We start from the raw sequence: 26121 nt of genomic DNA on the forward strand, positions 1-26121 counted from the left end.
TTATCACCTTGCTGTTCTCATGATAGTGAGTGAATTTTCACCAGATCCGATGGTTTAATAGTGTAACACTTTCCTCTTCATTTTCTCTCTCTCTTTTTCTCCTGCTCCACCATGTTAAGACATACTTCCGTCCTCTTTCCCTCCCACCATGACTGTGAGATTCCTGAGGCCTCCTAGACATGCTTCCTGAAGAGCCTGCAGAACTATGAGTCAATTAAACCTCTTTTCTTCAGAAATTACCCAGTCTCACATAGTTTTTATTGCAGTGTGAAAATGGAATCATACAGAAAATTGGTATCAGGAGAGAGGGGCACCGTTATAAAGATACCTGAAAATGTGGAATTGATTTTGAAAAAGGCTAATGGGCAGAGGTTGGAAAGGTTTGGAGGACTCTGAAGAATACGAGAAGATGTGGGAGTTTGGAACTTCCTAGAGATTTGTTGGATGCTTGTGACCAAAATGCTGATCGTGATATGGACAATGAAGTCCAGGCTGAGGTGGTCTCAGATGGAGATGAACCTCTTATTGGGAACTGGAGTAAGGGTCACTCCTGCTAGGCTTTAGCAAAGAGAGTGGTGGCATTTTGCCCTTGCCTTATAGATCTGTGGAACTTTGAACTTGAGAGAAATTATTTAGGGTATCTGATGGAAGAAATTTCTAAGCAGCAAAGCATTCAAGAGGTGACTTGGCTGCTTCTAAAAGTATATGCTCATATATGTAACAAAAAGATGGTCTGAAATTGAAACATATTTAAAAGGGGAGCAGAGCACAAAAGTTTGAAAACTTTGCAACATGACCATGCAGTAGAAAAGGAAAACCCATTTTGTGGGGTGAAATTCAAACTGGCTGCAGAGATTTTTGAAACTGAAGGGAAGTCAAATGCTAATAGCCAAGACACTGGGGAAAATGTCTCCAGGGTATTTCAGAGATCTTCGTGGCAGCCCCTCCCATCAGAGGCCCAGAGGCCTAGGAGAAAAAAATGGTTGTGTGGCCCAGGCCCAGGGCCCTGCTGCTCTGTGCAGCCTTGGTTTGTGGCACCCCACATCCCAGCTGCTCTAGCTCCAGCCATGGTTAACAAAAGGAAAAGTAAACCTTGGGCTATGGCTTCAGAGGGTACAAGCCCCAAGCTGTAGTGGCTTCCACATGGTATTGGGCTTGTGGGTACACACCAAGTAAGAACTGAGGTTTGGGAACCTCCACCTAGATCTCAGAGGATGTATGAAAATGTCTCAAAGTCCAAGCAGAAGCCTGTTGAAGGGCAGAGCTTTCATGGGAAATATCTACTAGGGGAGTGCAGAAAGGTAATGTGGGGTTGGAGTTCTCACACAGAGTTTCCACTGGGACATTGCCTACTGGAGCTATGAGAAGAGGGCCATGGTCCTACAGATCCCAGAATGGTAGATCTACTGGCAGTTTGCACCATGCACCTAGAAAAACCACATGCACTCAGTACCAATCTGTCAGAAGCCACAGGGGTTGTACCCTACAGAGCCACAGGGGCAGAGCTTCCCAAGGCCTTGGGAGCCCACCTCTTGTATCAACATGTCCTGGATGTGAGATATGGAGTCAAGAGAGATTATTTTGGAGTTTTAAGATTTAATGAATACCCTGCTGGGTTTTGGGCTTGCATAGGGCCCTTAGTCCCTTGGTTTTGGCCAATTTATCCTTGTTGTAACAGGAACATTTACCCAATTCTTATATCCCCATTGTATCTTGGAAGTATTGTTTTCTTTTCATGGCTCATAGACAAAAGGGATTTGTCTTGTCTCAGATGAGAGTCTAAACTTGGACTTTTGAGTTAATGTTGGAATGAGTTACGTATTTGGGGGACTGTTGGGAAGGCATGATTGGTTTTGAAATGTGAAAATGACAATTTTGGAGGGTCCAGGGGCAGAATGATATGGTTTGCCTCTGTGTTCCCACTCAGATCTCATGTCAAATTGAAATTCCCAAGTATCGCAGGAGGGGCCTGGTGACCGGAGGTGATTGAATCATGGAGGTATATTTATTTCTTGCTGTTTTCATGACAGTGAGTGAGTTCTCACATGCTCTGATTGTTTAAAAGTGTAACACTTCCCCCTTTCATCTCTCACTTTCCTGTTCTGCCAATCAAAAATTTTAACATGGTTTGTTCATTAGAAAAGTGTGAAATAGCTGGATAAAAATGAGGCATGAACCAGGCACAGTGGCACATGCCTGTAGTCCCAGCTACTCAGGTGCCTGAAGCTGTAGAATTGCTTGAGCCCAGGTGTTAGAGGCCAGTCTGGGCAACATAGAAAGAGCCTCGCTCTTAAAAAAAAAAAAAAAAAGAAAAAAAGGTATCCTTTGTATCTTTCAACCAAGAGAATCCAATTATCTTATTTTTGACAAGTAGGATTCATTTTTCTTTAATAGAGATCATTTCAGAGGAGTTTTAAGTTTAAAGCAAAATCAAGTAGAAAGTACAGAGTTTCTAAAGTCCCTGACCCAAACACCTACAGCCTCCCCCACTATCAACATATCACAGTACTACATTTGTTAAAATCAATAAATTTGTATTTACACATCATTATCACACAAATGTTTATACTTTACATTCAAGTTTACTCTTTCACATTCTATGAATTTTCACAAATCTTTAATGACATGTATTCACAGTTGTGGTATCACACAGAATAGTTTCACTGTCCTAAAACTCCTCTATGCTCCACCTATTCATCTCCTTCTAACCCTCAGCCTTGGAAAGCACTCATCTTTTTTACTGTCTCATAGGTTTTCCTCTTCCAGAATGCTATCATACATTATATAGCCTTTTAGATGAACTTATTTCATTTAATAACATACATTTAAGGTTTCTCTATATCTTTTCATACAGTTCACTTCTTTTTAGCACTGAATAACATGGCATTGTCTGGATATACCATAGTTTATTTATTCATTCACCTCCTGAAGGGTATTTGGTTGCTTCCAAATTTGAGCAATTTTGAATGAACTTTCTATAAACATCTGTGAGCAAGTTTTTATGTTGATAAAAGTTTTCAAGCTGTTTGGGCAAATAACAAGGAGAGCAATTACTGGATCGTATGGTAAGAGTATATCTAGTTCTTTAAGAAACCAAACCTAAGTGACCATATCATTTTGAATTCCCATCAGCCACATATGAGAGTTTGCTCATATGTTGGTCCACATCTTCACCAGCATTTGGTATTAATGTTTTGGACTTTAGCCATTCTGATAGGTGTGCAGTTAGTTGTCTCTTGTTTGAAATTGCTATTCCCTAATGACATGCAGTTAGTTGTCTCTTGTTTGAAATTGCTATTCCCTAATGACATATCACATCAAACATATTCTCATATGTTTATTTATCATCTTATATTGCCTTTGGTGTGGTGTCTGTTCAGGTATTTTTGCCATTTTATAATTGGGTTGCCCATTTTTTTATTGTAGAATATTATGAGTTCTTTGTATAACAGCCCTTTATTTGACATGTTTTTTTCAAGTATTTCTCCACATCCTATGATTTGTTTTCTCATTATTTTGACATTCTTCCTCACAGAGCAGTTTTAAATTTTAATGAAATCCAGCTCATCAATTATTTGTTTCATGGATCATGCCTTTTGTGTTGTAGGTGAAAAGTCATTACCTACCCTAAGGTCATCTAGATTATCTCCTATGCTATATTATAGGAGTTTTACAGTTTTGTGTTTTACCTTTAAGTCTGTGATCCATTTTAAATTAATATTTTGAAGACTGTTATGGTCTTAGTCTAGATTTTCTTTTTGGCATATGAATGCCCAGTTTTCCAGCATCAATGGTTGAAAACACTATCTTTACTTCATTGTATCACCTTTGCTTTTCTGTCAAAGACTATTTGACTATATTTATACAGCTCTATTTCTGACTAATCTATTTTTGTATTCATTCACCAATACCACACTGCTTTGATTATTTTAGTCTTGAAGTCAGGTAGTGTCAGTTTTCCAGTTTTGTTCTTCTCTAATATTGGGTTGGCTCTTTGAAGTCTTTTGTCTCTCCATATAAACTTTAGAATCAGTCTGCCAATATCCACAGAATAACTTACTAAAATTTGGATGGGGATTGCATTGAATGTACATATCCATTTTGGAACAAGTGACATCTTGACTATATTAAATCTTTGAGATTTTCTCCATAGACAGTTATGTCATTTGGAAGTGATATGGTTTGGATCTGTGTCCCCACCAAATCTCATGTCAAATTATAGTGCCCAATGTTGGAGGTGGGGCCTGGTGAGAGGTAATTGGATAATGGAGGTGAATTTCTCATAAATAATTCAGCACCATCCCCCTTCGTACTGTCCTCACAGTAGTGAGTGAGTTCTCATGAAATCTGGCTGTTTAAAAATGTGTAGCACCTCCTGCTTCTATCTCTTTCTCCTGCTCTGGCCATGTTCGGTGTTCCCTTTGCCTTCTGTCATGATTGAAATCCTCCTGAGGCCTCCCCAAAAGCAGAAGTTGCTATACTTTCTGTATAGCTTGCAGAACTATGAGCCAATTAAACCTCTTTTCTTTAAAAATTACTCAGTCTCAAGTATTTCTTTATAGCAATTTGAGAATAAACTAATACAGCAATCAAAGAGAGTTGTATTTTTTTCCTTCTCACTCTGCAGACCTTTGATTTATTATTCTTGTCTTATTGCATTAGCTAGAACTTCTGGGATAATGTTGAAAAGCAGTAGTGAGAAGAGACATTCTTGCCTTGCTCATAGTGATACTTTGAAACATTCTAGTTTCTCACCATTAAGTATAATATTAACTGTAGGGTTTTTGTAGATATTTTTTATCCATTAGAGGAAATTCTCCTCCATTTGTATTTGCTGAGATTTTATTTTTTAAATCATAAATGAGTGTTGAGTTTTTCAAATGATTTTTCCAAATCCATGAATGTGATTACATAAGTCTTATTCTTTAATTGTTTATATGAAGAATTACAAAACCGATTTTCAAATGCGGAGCCAGCTTTGCGTACCTGAAATAAAACCAACTTGTTTGTGGTCTGTGATTCCTTTTACATAATGTTAAATTTAATTTGCCAATATTTTGTTGAGTTTATTTTTTGCATTCATCTATGTTTATAAGAGCTACCAATATGTAGTTTTCATTTCTTTCAATGTCTTTGTCTGGTGATGGTATTAGGGCTATGCTGCCCTCATAGAATGAGTCAGAGAGCATTCCCTTTTATTATGTTTTGCTATAATTGGTATAGAATTGGTATAATTTATTTCTTAAATGTCTGGTGGAATTCACCAATGAACCCATCTGGGCCTGGTGCTTTCTGTTTTGTAAAGTTATTAATGATTTATATAATTTGTTTAAGAGATATGGGCTATTTATATTGTTTATTTCTTCTTGTGTGAGTTTAGCAAATTATGTTTTTCAAAAAAATGACTGCTTTCCTATAGTTTATCAAATTTGTTGGCATAAATTTGTTCATAATATTTATTATTACTTTTGATGTCAAGGGATCTGTAGTAATGTTCCCTCTTTTATTCAAGATACTGGTAATTTGTGTCTTCTCTGCTTGTAATTTAGTTAGCCTGAATAGAGGCTTATTTTATTAACCTTTTCAAGAACAAGCTTTTGGTTTTGTTGATTTTCTCTATTGGTTTCCTGTTTTTAATTTCATTGATTTCTGCTCTAATTTTTCTTTTCTTCTGCTCATTTTGGTTTTAATTTGTTCTTCTTTTTTTTTTTTTTCACTTCCTAAGGAGAAAGCTTAAATTATTTATTTTTTATATTTCTTTTTAAATGTGTGCATTCAATGCTATACATTTTTCTCTAAACACTACTTTTGCTGCATCACACAAATTTTGATGTCATATTTTTATTTTAATTCAATTTAAAATATTTTAAAATTATTCTCAATATTTTTTTAACTTTAATTTATTTTTTGTGGATACATAGTAGGTGTATGCATTTATAGAACACATGAGATATTTTGTTAAAGGCATATGATGCATAATTATCACATTAGGGTAAATACAGTATCCATTACCTCAAGCATTTATCCTTTCTTTCTGTTACAAACAATCCAATTATCCTCTGTTATTTTAATGTATAGTAAAGTATTATTGACTGCAGACATCCTGTTGTGTAATCAAATACTACCTTATATTCATTATATCTAACTTTTCTTTTGTGCCCATAAACCATTCTCCTCCACCCCTTGAATTTTCCTTTTGATCCATGTATTCTTTTAAAGTCTTGTGTATAATCTCTAAGTATTTGCAGATTTTTTTTCGTTATTTTTCTCATAAGTATTTTTTGTGTCATTCAATTGTGCTCTAAAAGGAGACATTATTTCTATTCTCTTAAATGTGTTATTGTATGTTCTATGAGCAGTGTGATCACAGGGGAATATTACATGTGAGCCTGAGAATAATGTGCACCCTGAATGAAGTAGTAAATAGATGTCAATAGATGTCAATCCAGTTGATTGATGATGCTCTTGAATTCAAGTATGTATTTACTGATTTTCTACCTGCTGGCTGGATTCCATCATTTCTGATACAGAAGTATTTAAGTCACCAACTATAATAGTGGATATGGTTTGGATCTGTGTCCCTGCCCAAATCTCATGTCAAATTATGATTCCTAATCATGGAGGTGGGGCATGGTCGGAGGTGATTGGATCACAGGGACAGTTTCTCATGAATAGTTTAGCACCATTGGTATGGTTTGGCTGTGTGTTCCCACCTAAATCCCATCTGCAACTGTAATCCCCACATGTCAAGTGAGGGACCTGGTGGGAAGTGATTGGATCACGGGGACAATTTCACCCATGCTGCTGTTTTCATGACAGTGAGGGAGTTCTCATGAGAGCTGGTGTTTTTGTTGTTGTTGTTGTTGTTGTTTTTTTTTTTTTTTTTTTTTTAGATGGAGTTTCGCTCTTGTTGCCCAGGCTGGAGTGCAATGGCACAACCTCAGCTCACTACAGCCTCCACCTCCTGGGTTCAAGTGATTCTCCTGCCTTAGGTTCCGGAGTAGCTGGGATTACAGGCATCCATCAACACGCCCAGCCAATTTTTTTGTATTTTTAGTAGAGATGGGGTTTCACCACGTTGGCCAGGCTAGTCTCAAATTCCTGATGTCAGGTGATCCACCCACCTCCCAAAGTGCTGGGCCACCGTGTCTGACCAAGATCTGATGGCTTTTAAAGTGACAGTTTTCCCTGTGCCCTCTCTCTCTCCTCCTACCATGTAAGATGTGCCTTGCTTCTCCTTGGCCTTTCATCACCACGATAGTAATTTTCCTGAGGCCTCCCCAGCCATGTGGAACTGTGAGTCAATTAAATCTGTTTCCTTAATAAATTATCCGATAGTTTCTTTATAGCAGTGTGAGAATGAACTAATACAACCATCCTCCTGGTACTGTCCTTGTGATTATGAGTGAGGTCTCATAAGACCTAGTTAGTTAAAAAATGCATGGCACCTCCCTATTTCTTTCTCTTGCTCCTGGTCCTGCCATGTGAGACATCTCACTCCCCTTTTGCCTTCTGCCATTATTGTGGAAGCTTCCTGAAGCCTCTCTAAAAGCAGAAGCCAGTATGCTTCCTGTACAGCCTGCAGAACCATGAGCCAATTAAACCTGCCTTTATAAATTTGATAGTCTCAGGTACTTCTTAACAGAAATGTGAGAATGAACTCACAGTGAATTCATCTATTTTTCCTTGCACTACTATTAGTGTTGCCTCATGTATGTTGATGCTCTATTATAGCAAGGATTGTTATATCTTACGGAAATGATCCCTTTATTATTATGTAATGCACCCCTTTATCCGTGATAATTTTCTTTGCTCTGAAGTCTGCTGTATGAAATCACATTGCTACTTCTGCTTTTTTGACAAGTGTTTGAATGCTATATATATTTTTTTAACCTTTGATCTACATATGTTTGTATTTAAAGTGGATTTCTTATAGACAATGTATAGTTGGATCTCATTTTTTAATCTACTCTGACAATGTCTCTTTTTTAATTGGTTTATTTAGTCCATTGACATTTAAAGTGATTACTGATATAATTGGATTAATATCTATCATATTTGCTACACTTTGTATTTGTTGCCATTGTGCCATTTTCTATTTTGTTTTCCACTCTTTTTCTGCCTTTTAGGGTTTTAGTTGAGCATTTTATATAATTTCATTTTCTCTTCTGTGTTAGTATGTAAACCATACTTATCCTTTTAAACCTTTTTGTAGTGCATGCTCTAGAGTTTACAATATACATTTATGAATAATCCAAGTCAGCCTTCACATAGCAACATATTATTTCATAGTGCAAGTACCTTATAATAACAAAATATTCCTCTCTATCATACCATGTATAATTGCTGTTATTCCCTTCACATCTACATAAAAATACACAAGCAAATCAAGGGAATTTTCTCAGGTCTTTATTCTGATAATATAGTAGAGCTACAGGTGGTGAAATTCACAAAAGTGTGGGAGCCTTCCTATGCCTGGGTCGTCCTGGAATTTTTAATTTATGTATTTGTTCACACTGAGCCTCCAGGAATTCATTGATCATAGTTAAGTTATTCAAATTCTGCTATTGATTCCCATGACGGTTTTTGGTCATGAGTTTCTGCTCCAGTACCTTGTGATTCTTTGTTCCTATCTGTCTGTCTAAGTTTTGGAGGTAGTGGTTTCCTTATGACCTTACTTTTCTGAAAGATCTAAGAAGAATTGTATCTTTTTATGTTTGTTCAGCTTTTTACTTCTTGTTAGGATGGAGTGGTGATTTCCAAACTCCTTACATGCCAAACATGGAAACCAGAAGTCTCTGATTCAGTACTAATATTTGTGCTGTTTCACAGATTAAACTTAATACAAGTAAGTACAGGAATGTAATTTTAAAATATGAACCTGCTATATTTTATAAATTGTCAGTAAAGAGCTATGAGATGGGTGTATAGATTACTTGGTTGATTTTATTTATTTTTTCTGGTATGACAGATACAGTTTGAAAACACGACAACAACAACAATGAAACCTACACAATTCAATATCTATCAGTCCTAGTATTGAATATATGCCACACTGAACACTATACTATGCTTACAGCAAACATTACTAACCTATATGATGATATCCAGCATTATATTACTAAATGTCTATAAAATACATATTTTATACTTTTGGAGTCATTACACACCTAGTGTTTCCCTTTAGCAGAAATGGAGAATATAAAATCTAGATCCCTTGTGAAATATGCTATCTTTTTAAAAGGCAGTTTTTCTTGAAATAAAAAATCAGAAATGTATTAACAGATAATACAATGCTAACTTTTAGGAAGAGGCTCAAGAAACGCAGGTATTCCTCCTATTAAGGAAATACCATGCCTTTATGTGATATGTGCTACCACAGAGTTTGCTGTCCAAGGAACAGGGAGAATTTTCATCCATCAGGCCACTGTTAGCTATGGATTTAATTCAAGTTGAAGGAACTTCTCTGAAAAGACATTTCCCAATTGCATCACCTTTTAAAAAGTTCCTGTCACATTTAGCCACAGCATGATTTGAATTAATGTATTAAAGAAGAAAATGGTTTAAATAGTTTAAAACATTTTAAAGATTTTGCTGCAACAGGTAAAGACCTTAAAGGTTTACTTATGGTCTTTTAAAAGTCAGGGTCATATGTAAGTTCATCTTGACTTATCCAAAACATCTTTGCACTTAAAAGATGAGATGCAAATATGTCCTTAACCTTTAATCACCTTCTTAACTAACAATTTTCTTTTTATATTCTTTCCCTCCCGCTCTTTTTACACACACACAAAGTACACACACGTATGCACACACATAGAAAATCTAAATTTAATAATCAAAATTTAGCCCCAAGTGCATCTTATATTATTCAGCAATGTTAAGGAAAGTTTATAAGATGATTACAGAATTATTTTCATATAAATACAAATAATTTTGTAATTATATTATGTCAAATTAAAATAAATTAATAATCTAATTTAATTGTGTTGCATTGTTGTATAGTTGGCTATACAAGATAAATGAAATGCACTGATTTCCACTCGAAGCCTTCAATTTGATCCTGCATATATTGAATAAAGTATGACTTAAAATTTTATGCTTGCATCATTCATCCAACAACAAACAATGGCTTACTTTGTTAAAATGAAAACACTGAGGAATATGAAAATAAGTTAAGCTGATATTTTGTCTAGAATTAAGACTGAAAGCAAAAATAGTTGTTTTATCATCATACGGACAAAACATAGGAACTTGGCATGAAATTTTCTGTTATTATTAAAGCTACAAAATTTTATACCACAAAACATTATATTACTAATACACACAAAGGATAGAATTATCACTTTATTTATACTGCTTTTGAATGAATAGACTAAAAATATGTAAATGCAATTTAATATGCAATGCACAATGTAACTAGAATTTTAGGTTACTCAAATTTATGAATACTTTTATCCGAGATCATTTTTTGCATTTAATAATCGTTCCCATTTTGTTTTAAGATATCAAGTCTTAGTAATACCACTTAAAGGAAACACACCATAAAATGATAATCATTGGAATAAAAGCATTTTCTCATTAAGAAAACTTTTACATAAAATTATGTATTACTATGTCAAAATATATCTTTAGCATTATAATATAGGCTTCTTTATAACTTATTATGTATAACATGGGGACAAATTCGGAAAATTCATTCTGCATGATTTTCTTCCTCACTGAGTAAATCAGAGCTGAATGCTAATGCTATTCCAATTGAAATATTTTCTACTTATATATGTTTATCCCTTCAGGGTAGCATGACAATATTTATACTTCAGTCATTAATATAAATAGATTTGTAGCACCAAAAATTTAGATTCAAACAGGATACACCTAGCTGCTCATTGTTTATAGTTTACTTTGTTGATTGATTTGTTGACTCATACAGTATCTATCTTTAGAAAGACCTTAAGGAAGTTCACATTAACATACACAATGAAATAAGACAAAATATAATAATTCAAGTGGATCAGAAGAGTGGCCTATTTTTTCATTTGCATGCCCCATTATGTGTTCCTTGATACGATTACATTGTTTTAGTCAAACATTTTTATTTGAGGACAAAAAAAATTGGATCCATCAAAGATAGTCTAAGCCACATGATATTGAATGATTTAGAATTTTAGCTTGAGACATTCTGGCCATCCATAGGTATGCAATTTCAGCAATTTTCCATCTAGCAGACACATTTCACCTAAGACCACCATCCTATTCTTATATGATTCCCCTTTGTAGACTGTTTTACTTTGTTCTGGGAGTGTCTTCATAATTACAAGCTCACACAGAAGACATGGCATTTATAATACTAGTATTGTGGAAGCTGGGAAAATGCTGACTAGAATGCTAAAACACTCTGGTGTGGGACTAGCATGCACCTGTCACTTGAGATAACTGGCCATAAGCACCACAAGCAATGAAGGTGAAAGCCCACAGCCTTGGGCCAGACCTCTGTTATATTCACTCTCTCAAGGAACTGATGTAAGAAGGACTTAATCAAAGGTAATTTATGGCAACTCACAACCTCCTGACTTGTTCTATTTGGTAGCATTTTAAATTACAATCAATGAAATTATAGTCAATTGTTTTATAAATCTCCATTACTTTCACAAATTTACTTGTTTTGTAAATATGTAATTTTATGCCACTTCTCAAAAGTGAGGCAAAATAAAAATTTTCAAAGGATAAAAACTGTCAATCTTGACAAGTAAGTGGTTTATCCCGGTCTTTACCAAAATTGATAGGATGGACGAAGCCCAGAAAACTCTGTTAAACCTCTGCCTTCCCCAAATTCTATTGTCCGCTTGTTTCAGGAATATTCTTTAGTTCAGCTAAACAGGGGTCCTTGTCCCATAGCCATGAAAGTTTAGGCTCGCAGATGGTTTGAAGGGTGTGTAAAGCAGAGTTTTATTGGGTGAAAAGGAAAAAAAAAATCGGGGGGAAACAGGGGCTCTCCACAAGGCCAGAGTTCCTCTAGTGCTTCCCACCTCGCAGTTTGAATCCCAGGTCCCACACAGGAAAAGGCGCCAGGCTCCTCCCTGCTGCAAATGGCATGAACTTCTGTGGCTCCACCCCAGTGTGCATTCCTCCCAGTGTGCAGGCTGGTTCGAGTTTCTCTGGGGACCCCCTTACCACCTGGCTGTCTAACATTCACTCAGTTACCTTATGACTCACCAGAGGCTTAAGGGGTGTTGGATCTGTGCTACCTCCCAGGGCAACTAAACCAGACAACTGGTACTCATGGAACTCTGGGTCCACTGTCTAAATAAGTAAATAGATAGGGAAGTTAGAAACTGTGATGTGTCTTATAAAGCAACAATGACTGTCCTAACCTGATATATCAGACTGGCCGCTTTCCCATCCATAATCTCCTCCGTGTGCTATAGAAAGTGAAACTGCAGAGCCTCCATACAGGCTCCAGAGCCACTCTTGGGTTTGAAGTCTCTGGTAACCTCTGCATGTGACCTTGGGCAATTCACTGCGCCTCCCTGTGCCTCAGTTTTGTCATTTCTAAGATGGGCACAATAAATAGTATCCACCTTCTCATGTTACCATGAGGATTAATGAGTTAATGTATTTACCTGCTTAGAATAATAGCTGACATCAGGATGAGTGAGCTGTTGTTACTTACTATTTTTACCCATGGGAATTACAGATTCTGACATTTATTTTAAAGAGAAAAATTTGGAGAAAAAAGAAAAGCAATCAGTTAAAAGGCAATGACTTAAAGCACACAATTTTGGAACTAAGAGAACCCTAGATACTATCTGATACAAACTTTTCATTTTCCAAATCAAACATAGAAACTATTTGTTTTGTGCTGAATGCACTCAGTAAATTAGCAGCAGGGCCCAGCTGGGATCAAAAATGTCTATGGCTGGGTCAATGGGCTTCCTGCTGCACTGCAACCTCACTCTATAGAATCTCCTTCCAGAATCCAAGTGAGGAATTTATTTGAAAACCACCAAGGAAAGTCAGCATCGACCAGGTTTACAGCATGTACTTTCTGATGGACTAACTTCCTTATTGTTCTCTCCTATAACTCATTTTTTTAAAAATTTCTAGTTTTCTACCTCCAAAGTAAAGCAGGAAGAATTACTCATTATCAGCTGTTCCAAGTGTGAAGAGACACTAAGTTGTCTACAAACATCTTCTAATCCTCAGCCTACAAAAAAAAAGGCCATCTAAGTTATTAATCCTCAAAGTGGTTACCCTCCACAGCCCACTAAATTGTCAAAAGTCTAAAATGTCACAAAACAGACATTTTGCCCATTGGGCAAAAACAGGTTCTTCAACTGTTAAGAATGGCTTTTAGAAAAATCTCTCAAACACCAGGATGCACATAAAAGCAATTACACCAAGGAAATAGTTGGAATTGGATGTTCTAGTTCTCATTCTGGCCATTTACCAAGAGACTTCTAAATAAAATGGGCATGTATCTACACAAAGAGGACTGGGAGATGCATCAGAATTCCCTCCAGGGCCCAGAAAGCTCTGCCCTTTAAAAGTCAGAGAAATCCTTTTGCTTCAAAGGAAATAAAAGTTTATTCATGTGTACCTAGAGGCAGACGGCTGAGGGAAACGAATTAATATGTGTAGGTGTGGTCTTCCTGCATTCTGATTACTAAAATAAGCTTGGGGCTGAATGGAAATCTAGCTCTTATCGCGGGTATACATATCTTGGAGGGTTTTACACCCACCATTTTCAGGTTACTGTTAGCCTTTACCTCCCAGACCATTGCCAAGGCATCCTTTGGTGTCTGGGCACACACTAGCCAATGGCTTTGTTCCTCTATCCCCAGCCAAATCAAGCCTCATTCATTCCTATTTATTTTCCAAGATGGAGTAGGGGTTTCACTTCTTCCAAGTCATGTTTTCTGACTCTCAGTGGAGCAAGTTGGGGGTGCTCCTGTGTGAGGCTCTGATCTCCCCTCTGTGCCTTCATTGTCTTGCCTGTCTGCCCCTCTGAGCAGCAAAACTGCTGGCGCATAGGATCTGAGTCCTTAATCTCCGTCTCCCTGGCACCAAGCATTAGTCCTGTGGCATAATGAGTCTTCAGTGGATATTTGGTGGAGTTTTTAATTAATTAATTAAAGCCCAGCCTTTTCTGCCATCTGGAAGAGCATATGTACGTATATACCCTCAAGCACGTGCATGCTGAAGCCAACTTTTATTACCCACTGAAGAAAGAGTATTAGAATGGGAGTGAGGGTGTTTCCAGTGGAAGGTGTCCAGGTTTTTGGCATCTTGAACAAAGAAATGAACAAAATACACCAACAAAGCAAGGAAACAATGAAGCAACAAAAGCAGAGATTTATTGAAAATGAAAGTATATTCCTCAGGTGTGAGCAGTTCTAAGCATAGGGGCTCAAGAACCTGGTTACATAATTTTCTGGGGTTTAAATACCCTCTAGAGGTTTCTGTTGGTTACTTGATGTACACCCTACGTGAAGGAGGAGGATGAAGTAAAGTTACGAAGTCGTTTACTTGGCGTATGACCTAAGAAAATGGAGAGGATATTTCCTGTCATTGCTGAAGTGTTTTCATTTGATTTAGTTCTGGGAAATCAGCGTGAATCGGCCTTATGTTCCCTGCCTCCAGACCCTATTCTCCTGCCTCAAGGGAGCACCACATCCTAAGGATAACACTTAAATCTACTTCATTATATATTAAACAGAGATGAGTCAGGCCAGAAAGAACACTAGCAGATGAGGTTTGGAGTGAACCAGAGCTAGCAAAGAACTGTTCTGCAAGACACATAGCTGCTCCCAGCCTGGGAAGTGGAAGGCAGAAGCAACACAAATAAGGAACTTAACACAAAAACTGAAAGAAACCAAAGACTCCAACCATGAGCCAGTTGGAAAACTGTAAGTACCTGGAGTTTGTGAGGGAGATAAACTGCCTTTATACACTCCCACCAGGGAACCTGGCAATCCAGGCCATGGGGGAAGTCCTTAACCCTACCCAGCACTGGAGCTGATTCAGAGAGTGGTGGGAGCATGTGAGAAGGAGCAGCACTGGGATGTTCTTTGTACGCACTCCCAGGCTCCGGTGGATATGGAGGGAAGCCATTCCTGATCTGACCTCACAGGGGATCTTTTGGAAGTCTGTCAGGTAACTCAGGTGGTGGTCACATGTTAAAAGCAGCACCCAATTGAGATTCTAGATATAATCCAGAACCAAAGGGCAAGTGGGAAGTGGGCTGTAAACATGGGCACTGGAGCTGAATGTCCCTGCTTGGCTGGCTGAGCAGAAAAGGCATGGCCTAAAAGCTAAGGATTCTGTCTTCCAGGGGAAGGCATATGGCCTGGGGAAGTTTTGAGTTCTGAGTGCAAACTGCCTGGAACATAGCTAGCTGCTGCTAGAGGAACACTGAGATTGTGAGACCTGCTTTGCCAAGTGTATGGGAGCTAGGTGGGTGATATGGTTTGGCTGTATCCTCATCCAAATCTCATCTTGAATTTCCACGTGTTGTGGGAGGGACCTGGATAACAAAGTACCTAGGAAGAAGAAAGCTTATGCGTGTCCTCAACTATCACCACCGCCTGCATCATCCTGGCTAACCAGGAGGTCCCGAGTCTGTCCATGTGACCAGTTCATTACTACCGGCATTTGAGACTTTCTGGCATTTGAGAAAGCCAACACACTAAGGCTATTTATAACCAAGGAATCTTACAGAGTCTATGTTACTCCCCGTCACCCCATAAGAGCTGGTGCTCGTTCCCACTGCTGGGAGACTTGAGGACAGGTCACATCACTGGATCACTTGCAAGCATTCCCCAGCACCAGCCTGGAGTGTTGCATTCACCCCATGGGGAAGCTGGACCCAGAGGAGCAGCGGCATTCACAGTAATCTGTTCCTCAGGGATTCCTGCTCCTAGGGGAAGGGGCAGTACACCACATCAAGGGACAAAAAAATACAGACAGCAGGACTTGAGTCCCAGAACTTTCTGCTATGGAAAGCATCTTTCAGCAGAGGCACAAATGCAGTGCTGGGCTCAGTGTGGAAAGTCTATGGCCCTACTTCAACAGTCAGGCAACCCTGGTGCTTGAAAAGGGTCTTGGAGAAGGTGACTTCTTGTCCCCTTTGCCCACCACTGCAGACAGAGCTAGGATTTCTCTCACAGGATCAAGGCTTAGGTACAGCTATAGACAGCCTTTCTGAAACACTTCAGGGTCACTGCATCTTCACAGAACTCCCCTCCATGTTCTGAACCCCATGTTCAGAGTTGCACAAGGGGATGAGTCACAGTGCTGCTTTACATCTAACATCAACATTCCTGCAGATGAAAAGAGATGCCTGTCTCAATTGAATAGCTGGAACACTGGGTCAGGAGGGTGACTCAGAGGTGGATCATTTTTCTGCTGGCCTGGAAAGGAAGCTGAGTTGGCTCCCACACATTCCCCCTGAAAAGATTTCAGTGTATTTCAACTGAGAGCTCCCCCAGCTGCCTCTGTCAAGGCTGGGACCTCTGCCCACCATTGGGTATTGCATTTACCCACCTGATTTAGCCACAGATGTTTTTTATCCATGGACACCTCTCCTACTGGCCTGAAGCCTGAGCTGTTCAACACAACAAATAAAATACTGGAGAATAAATAAATAAATAAATAAATGTACACCCCTGGGGAACAAGATAAAATTCAAGAGGCCTCTGCCATTTGAACCCCATAGAGGACAGTGAATCTGCCCCACACTAACCACATTGTTATTACAACCAGCATCTGAATAAGCCCTCATACAGAGACTCTTTATCACCAAGGAACTCATACATAATCGTCACCCCTGAAAGCACCCAGAGTTGAATTAGGTTACAATAAAGTATACTCATTAAAGTCACATCTTCAAGGGAGAAAAAAAATAAATTAAATAAAAACAGTTGAATTAAAAATAAATTCAAAAATAACTAGAAAAAACAGTCCACTCAAATGAAAAGAAAGGAGAAAAATAATTATGGCAATATAAAAAAACAGGGTTCTATAATACCCCCAAAATATCATGAATGAATAGCAATGACTCCAAACCAAGATGACATCTTTGAAATATCAGATAGAGAATTCAAAATGTTGATTATTTAGTTACTCAAGGAGGTACAAGATAAAGGTGAAAGCCACCATAAAGAAATTAGAATGTGAATAAAATATGATTCACATTCAGGATATGAATTTAAAAAATCTAAAGAGATAGATGTTTTAAAGCAAAGCCAATCAGAACTTCTGGAAATGAAAGGCACATTTAGGAAAATGCAGTGGAAAGTTTTAACAACAGACTAGATCAAGTAGAAAAAATAATTTCAGAGCTTGAACACATGACATTTGAATTAACCCAATGAAACAAAAATAAAGAAAAAGGATTTCAAATAAATGAACAAAGTTTCAATGAAATATGGGATTATATATAACAGCCAAATCTAAGAAACACTGATGTTCCTGAAGGAGAAGAAAAAGCAAAAACTTGGAAATTTCATTTGAGAAAATAATTGAGGAAAACTCTTCTGGCCTTGCTAGAAATTTAGACATCCAAATACAAGAAACTCAAAGAACTCCTGGAATATTCATTGCAAAAAGGACATCACCATGGCAAATAGTCATGAAGCTATCTAAAGTCAACATGAAGGAAATAATTCTAAGTGCAGTGAGACAAAAGCATCAGATAACCTATAAGGATAAACCTATGAGACAAACAGCAAACTTTTCAGCAGAAACTTTACAAACCCGACGGGATTGGAGTCCTATGTTTAGTGTACGTAAACAGAATAACTGTCAGTCAAGAATTTTGTATCCAACAAAACTAAGATGTATAAATGTAGGGGAAAGAAAGTCTTTTTCAGACAAGCAAATGCTGAGGGAATTTGACATTACCAGACCAGCCCTAAAGCAAATGCTAAAAGGAGTTCTAAATTTTGAAAAAGCTCAATATGCACCAGAATAGAACCTCTTGAAAGCACAAAACTCCCAGGACTTATAAAACAGTAACACAATGAAGGAAACAAAGTATTTAGGTAACAATAGATATCATGACTGTAACAGTATCTCATATCTCAACATTAATGTTGAACATAAATGATCTAAATGCTCCACTTAAAAGACACAGATTGGCAAAATGGACAAAAATAATCACAAACCAAATGTCTGCTGTCTTCAAGAGACTCACCAAACACATAACGATTCTTACAGACTCAAAGTTAAGGGGTGGAAAAAGATATTCCACACAAATGGAAACTAAAATTGAGCAGGATTAACTATTCTTAGATAAACCAGACTTTAAGGCAACAGTAGCAAAAAAAAAAAAAAAAGACAAAGAAGGTCATTGTGCTAAAAGGAAAGTGTATAATGCTAAATGCCAACATCAAAAAGTTAGAAAGATCATCAGTTGAAAACCTAATGTCATAACTCAAGGAACTAGAGAAATAAGAAAAAACCAAACTGAAAGCTAGCAGAATAAAAGAAATAACAAAGGTCAGAGCAGAACTAAATGAACTGGAAACAAAAAATACAAAAGAACAATGACACAGAAGGAAGTTATTTGAAAAGATACAAAGATTGACAGACTATTAGCTATGTTAATCAAGAAAAGAGAAGATTTAAGTAAGCCTGATTAGAACTGAAAATCAAGACAGTACAACCAACACCACAGGCATAAAAAAGATTATTTGAGCCTGATATGAACACCTCTATACACACAAACTAGAAAATCTAAAGGAAATGGGTAAGTTCCTGGAAACATATAACTCCCTTACATTTAATCAGGAATAAATAGAAATCCTGAACAGACCAATAGCAAGCAGTGAGACTGAATCAGTAATAAAAAATATTGTCAGCTAAAAAAAGCCCAGGACCAGACAGATTCACAGCCAAATTTTACTAGAAATTCAAAGACGAATTGGTACCAATCATACTGAAAGTATTCCAAAAGACTGAGAAATAGGGAATCCTCCGTAACTCATCCTATGAAGCCACTCTCATCTTGATACAAAGCCAGGAAAGGACATAACAAAAAAATAAACTACAGACTAATATCCCTGATGAATATAGATGCAAAAATACTAGCAAACCACATCCAACAGCACATCAAAAATATAATTCACCATGATCAAGTGGGCTTTATCCTGAGGATTCAGGGATGGTTTAAAATACATTAGTCAATAAATATGATTAATCTCATAAACACAATTAAAACAAAAAACTATGTGATCATCTCAATAGACACAGAAAATGCATTCAATAAAATTCAGCATACCTTTATGATAAAAACCTCCAATAAACTAGGCATAGTAGGAACATACCTCAAAATCATAAAAGCAATATATGGCAAATCCACAGCCAACATCATATTGAATAGGGAAAAGCTGAAAGCATTCTGCTTAAGAAATGGAACAAGACAAGGATGCCCACTTTCACTACTATTCAACATAGTACTTCAAGTCACAGCCAGAAAAAATCAGACAAGAGAAAGAGAGAGTATCCAAATTGGAAAAGAAGTAATAAAACTATCTTTGTTTGCCAATTACATAATCATATGCCTAGAAAACCCTAAAAACTCCTGCCAAAGACTCTTAGATCTGATAAATGAATTCAGTAAAGTCTCAGGTTACAAAATAAATGTACATAAATCGGTAACACTGCTATACCTCTACAACAAAGCTGAAAATCAAATCAAGAACTCAATCACTTTTACAATAGCTGCAAAAATTAAAATACCTAAGAATATACTTAACCAAGGAGGTGAAAGATCTCTGCAAAAAGAATTATAAAGCACTATGAAAGAAATCTGTGAAAGAAATCATAGATGACACAAATACAACTACATCCCCTGCTCTTGGATTAGAAGAATCAGTATTGTGAAAATGCCATACTGCTCAAAACCAATCTACAGAGTCAACGTAATTCCTATCAAAATACCAACATCATTTTTCACGAAATTAGAAAAAAAAATTCTAAAAGTCATATGAAATCAAAAAAGAGCCCAAATAGCCAAAGCAATCCTAAGCAAAAAGAACAAATCTGGAGGCATGAAAAATTCTTCAACTTAAAATTATACTATGAGGCTATGGTTACCAAACTTGTTTGATACCGGCATAAAAGTAGATACATTTGACTAATGGAATGGAATAGAGGACCCAGAAATAAAGCCAAATACTTCCAACCAAGTAATCTTTGACAAAGCACACAGAAACATAAATTAGGGAAAGGACACCCTATTCAATACATGGTGCTGGGGAAACTGGATAGCCACATGCAGAAGAATGAAATTGGATCCCCATCTCTCACCATATTAAAAAAATCAACTCAAAATAGATTAAAGACTTAAATCTGAGACCTGAAACCATAAAATTCTAGAAGAAAACCTAGAAAAAACACTGCTGGACATTTGCCTAGGCAAAGAATTTATGAATAAGATCCAAAAAACAAATGCAACCAAAACAAAAATAAATGAATGGAACCTAATTAAGCTAAGAAGCTTCTGCACAGCAAAAGAAATAATCGTCATAGTAAACAAACACCCCACGGAACAGGAGAAAATATTTGCAACCTCTGACAAAAGACTAATATCCAGAATCTACAAGGAGCTCAAGCAAATCAGTAAGAAAACAAAACCAAATAATATCATCAAAAAGTGGCAAATGACATGAATAGACATTTCCCAAAAGGGGACATACAAGTACTCAACAAATATATGAAAAAAAAATACTCAACATCATTAAGCATCATGAAAATGCAAATTAAAGCCACAATGAAATACCATCTTAACCCAGTCAGAATGACCATTATTAAAAAATCAAAAAACAATAGATGTTGGCATGGATGTGGTGAAGGGGGAATGCTTATACACTAATGGTGGGAATGTAAAGTACAACCTCTATAGGAAACAGTATGGAGATTTCTCATAAAACTAAAGGTAGATCCTCCATTCAACCCAGCAATCTCACTACGGGGTATCTATGCAAAGGGAAAGAAGTCATTGTATCAAAAACATAGCTGCATGTGTGTGTTTATCACAGCACAATTCACAATAGCAAAGATATGGAACAAAGCTAAGTGCCCATCAACCAATGAGTGGACTAAAAAAAATGTGGCATATATACACCATCGAATACTACTATTCAGCCATAAAAAAGAAGAACATAAGGTATTTTGCAACAACTTGGATGGAGCGGGAGGTCATTATTCTAAGTGAAGTAACTCAGGAATGGAAAACCAAATACTATATGTTCTCATTTGTAAGTATGAGCTAAGCCATGAATATGCAAAGGCACACAGAGTGGTATAATGGACACTGGAGACTCAGAACAGGGAGGGGTGGGAGGAGGTTGAGGGATTAAAAAACTACATATTGGGTATAACATACACCATTCGGGTGATGGGTGCACTACAATCTCAGACATCATCACTGTACAATTCATCCATATAACCAAAAACCACTTGTACACCAAAAGCTATTAAAATAAAAATATATGTTAAAAATATAAATAAATAAAGGCATATTTTTAAACTATTCTAACAAGTAGGAAATGACTTGTAAAACACCTCATATTAAATTACATTTTATAGGTTTTTTACCAATCTGGGATTGACTAACCAGTACCCAAGGATCAGGAGAAAGACAGTGCTATGTAAAAGATATGTCCCCAATACACAAGAAGACACAAACATAACCATGGCTCACGTAAACTCTAACAGCTACATCTCTATTATTGACACCACATGCTTGCCAACATTGCCTATGTTAATCATAGAGATAGCTACAAGGGGTGAGAGAATCAACTCTTGAGAAACCCATGTTAGGCCGGGCACTGTGGCTCACGCCTATAATCCCAGCACTTTGGGAGGCTGAGGCGGGTGGATCACAAGGTCAGGAGATCAAGACCATCCTGGCTAACATGGTGAAACCCCATCTCTACTAAAAAATACAAAAAGTTAGCCAGGCGTGGTGGCGGGCACCTGCAGTCCCAGCTACTCGGGAGGCTGAGGCAGGAAAATGGCATGAACCCGGGAGGTGGAGCTTGCAGTGAGCTGAGATCGTGCCACTGCACTCCGGCCTGGGCGACAGAGCAAGACTCCGTCTCAAAAAAAAAAAAACAAAAAACAAAAAACAAAGAAACCCATGTTAAATGCTGCTTTACAATAATACAATAATACAAAACATCCATCCACCTATAGCAAATATATACAGGCTGCCCTCCAAGTGTTGCCAAGTACCAAACATAGAGAACTAACATATATTAAATTTAAGAATAGAGAAGTAAGATATATTAAATTTAAGAACTACTTACCGTGTCCATTAAATCCATGTAGGTGTATTTGGGAGCCCAGTCTATGCTGTTTTCTTGCCTGAAATTAAAAAATGACTGTTTATTCTTACTATAGACCCAGATTACAGTCCTAGTTCCCAGCACAGCAATAGGAGCTGAATAAAATTGCTTGAGGAATTAATACCAAGAGAAATTTTACAAGATAAAATGTAAGCTTGAAATAAATGTTATGTCTTTATGGCATGATCATTAAAATGACGATTTTTACATAGACCATTAAGGGCACCTAATGAACACACATGTGGGAGGACGCGCCTGTGCAAAGTCCTCCCTCAAAGTCAGGTATGTGCAGAGAATATCAGCTAGGAAACACAAGCCTCCATTCTGAAAAAAAAACAGATGTCACCACAGGGCTTCAGAAGCAATGCTGGCAATAAGACATGGTGTTTTTACAAACCGAATGCTGTGTGTTGTAACAGAATTTCTAAATACACATTTTTCTCACGAAGGTCAGTAGCGATGGTGTCTTCAATAGTAATTCAGTCTTTTGAAACTAAGATAATTAATGCTGAATTCTATTGTCATGCATTTGCTCATCACACTTTGCAAGGGTTGTGGACCACAGACTTCTCCTCCATGCACAACCCTGCACCACTCATGAAGAGCTGGTCAGAGGGCCTGGAGGCCAGGGCTCTACTCTGGCATCCACATTGCACTGGAGTGCAGCAGATTTCTGCACTGAGCACCTCCTAGTGATGCTGAGAAAGAGTGAGGCACCTCGGCCCTGGTAGTCTACTGGAAAAACCTCTGCTGGAAGTTCCTGGGGCATTTGAAACAGAGGTTTGCATTCAAAGTGAATATTGGCAAGGGATGAAGATGATTAAAAATGTCAAATATGAAAGCCAGAGTCATCTTTACTGGTACTGTTATAAAATTGGTCTCTCATTAAAGTCAGAGCAACACGTATACGTATATACATACGTATATACACACGTATAAATACATAAACTTATACATATTTAAGTCTAAATGAGAGTTCCAGGAGAGGATTCATCTAACTCATGGTTACAATAATTTTGGAGGATGTCAGGGCCTCACTTTCATTTGTTTCCAGGTGAGGTGAATCATTAAAACGTTTCTTTTTTACAATGATGACTCCTCTAGGATCCCCCCACCCACCTCCCACCACCATCCTCCAAGCCCATGTGAGAAGTTTTAATAGCATAGCAGTGACTAGATTTCCCTAAATGGGAGCTACTGACTCATGGACAACTGATGAGAACCCTGTCATCTCAGTCTTCTGTGCAAAAATATCATACATTTCAAAAAAGACATCCGTTGAAACATATTTAAAATATAATAGAACCACTCGGTAGGAAAAGGCTACTTTCCTGCAATATTGTCATTACTAAATTTTTCAGGTAATTTACTTTTTTGGTTTTGGTTTTGATTTTTATTTGATCAGGATGTGCAACAAGGTCACTCATTTAGTATTCAGATTTCTGATGACTGGAGGGACATAATATTTTTATTTTTCAGATCCATTTCTATATGTTTTATGAATGCCCATTCATATCCTTTGTCAATTATTTATTTGTTGCTTTTGCTACTTTGTCCTGTATCAACTTTTAGAACCCTTTGTTAGGTGCATGTAATAAATATTTCCTCCCAATTTGTTCCTTCATTTTCTTTGTTTGATTGTGTTATTGATTCTAGAAAATATATAATTTTATTGAGTGAAATGTTATGCCATTTACGCTTTTTAATCTTTTGCTTTCAGTGTTTATGTATATATTTAATTGTGCCAAGTTTTAAATAATATTGTCTCCCAGTATTTAATGAATCCTTAAAATATTTTTATGCTGTTAGGTGTATATTTTTTCCATTGGAATATGGAATTAGTGCAATACTTTTATTGAACAGTAGATATAATGAGACCATGCAGAGATCTCATACATATATTAAAAACTTTGGTCTTTACATCCTACAAGCCCTGAAAAATCATTTAAAGTTTTTATTAGAAGAAAGACATGCTGAAATTTGCTTTTAAATCTAAAACACCATTCTCCATGGAGTGCGGAAAACAGATTACAGGATTAAGAACACATGTGGGCCGGGCGCGGTGGCTCATGACTGTAATCCCAGCACTTTGGAAGGCCGAGGCGGGCAGATCATGAGGTCAGGAGATCCAGACCATCCTGGCTAAAATGGCGAAATCCCGTCTCTACTAAAAATACAAAATATTAGCCAGACATGGTGGTGGACGCCTGTAGTCCCAGCTACTCCGGAGGCTGAGGCAGGAGAATGGTGTGAACCCAGGAGGCGGAGCTTGCAGTGAGCCTAGATCGAGCCACTGCACTCTAGCCCGGGCGACAGAGCAAGACTCCGTCTCAAAAAAAAAAAAAAAAAAAAAAAGAACACATGTGTTGTTAGGCTGGACTATCTCCATGCTTCTCTCTGGCATTAAATGCCATCATTCTAAGATGAGAGTCTCAAAAACTGGCTTTTTTTCTTTCATATGAGTTACACGAAGTTAACCAAAAGTTACATTCTGTGGAGACACTTTAGAAAATGCCATTAAATTTTCCAAACATGCAAAGAACAGTTTTGAATTTGTAAGATGTCAGACATTCCAAAAGGCTAACAAGTAAGGGCAAATTTAAAATTGGGTCCTGTATCCAATAAAAATGTCTGTATTCTGTGTATAATGCCTTTCAGGATTATGAGATTTCAAGAAAGTTTACACGACAATTGCAAAGATCATATTGTGTTGCAGATAAGTTTAGGAACTTTATGACCCAGGTGATTGACATGTATATGTATACGTTATACATATGTGTACATATTTTCCAAAATACATATTTCCCAAAACTAAGAATTTAAATAAAGGGTATTTGCTGAAAGGATGGGGGTTGTGTGGGTGAACAAAGTTAGTATTCTCATTAGTTTCAATTCAAAATGACTTCGTTAATTCTCAAACACACATTCTCCCATTTGGTCAATTATGAAGTGCTGTCCTGTTTATTGCTGTATACCATCCCAAAACTAAAAGGATTAAAACAACAATTTATGATTGCCTCTCACAGTTCTGGAAGTTTATAGTTCAGTTGGACATTTCCCTCTTGGGTTCCTCCATCAGTTACAGGTAGACTGGGACCAAGGCTGGAAACATCTTAAGGCCTCTTCACCCATGTACGTGACATCCAGACTGAGAGGGCTGGAAAAGCTGGGGTAAATCAGGCAGGCACCTTCTCCATGTGGCTAATTTGGGATTCCTCAAACCATGGTGCTCTCAAGGTAGTTAGGCTTCTTATTTGGCACCTGGATTTTTACAGAGGGGGTGGTCTAAAAAAAATCACGGCAAATGTTCCACAGGGTCACAGAAGCTTCCTATAGCTTAGTCACAGAAGTCACACAGCATCACCACCACCACATTCTCTTGGTTACACAGGGCCGGCCCAACTTAGCTTGGAGAGGACTACCAGGAGGCATGGTTCATTGGTGCCACCTGGGAGCATAGCTACTGAGAGGTTATATTCACATACTAGAGGGCAGTGGAGACAAGAAAATGTGTCACTAAAGGCTGTCTGGGGGTGTCAGTCCTCATTCTTTTGAAGAGGGATGTTTGTTACACAAAGGATCCCTGCTATACTATGTCATCGAGTGGACACCACACAGCAAGCTAGTTTAACTAAAGAGGGAATTCATTTTTTACATTTAACTACTAACATTTTGGGAGAAAGCAAGAAACAAGATGAGCACTGAGCATTGTTATTATTATTTGAGATGGAGTTTCATTCTTGTTGCCCAGGCTAGAGTGCAGTGG

General features: G+C 37.4%; 1 long non-coding RNA gene across 2 annotated transcripts in view; it reads right to left on the bottom strand.

The window, feature by feature from the left end:
• Positions 1 to 25924, bottom strand: part of LOC129059326 (uncharacterized) — a 92017-nt gene extending 66093 nt beyond the window's left edge. Inside the window, exons 1-2 of one of the 2 annotated variants that reach the window (XR_008525129.2) lie at positions 25492 to 25924; positions 22317 to 22374 (exon numbers count right to left, since the gene is read on the bottom strand). This is a non-coding gene — a long non-coding RNA (uncharacterized LOC129059326). The remainder of the gene's footprint in view (positions 1 to 22316; positions 22375 to 25491) is intronic. The other variant, XR_008525128.2, reaches the window with a different exon arrangement.
• Positions 25925 to 26121: the final 197 nt, after the last annotated feature.

Source organism: Pongo abelii, chromosome 4 (assembly GCF_028885655.2).
Source record: "Pongo abelii isolate AG06213 chromosome 4, NHGRI_mPonAbe1-v2.0_pri, whole genome shotgun sequence".
Taxonomy (NCBI): Eukaryota; Metazoa; Chordata; class Mammalia; order Primates; family Hominidae; genus Pongo; species Pongo abelii.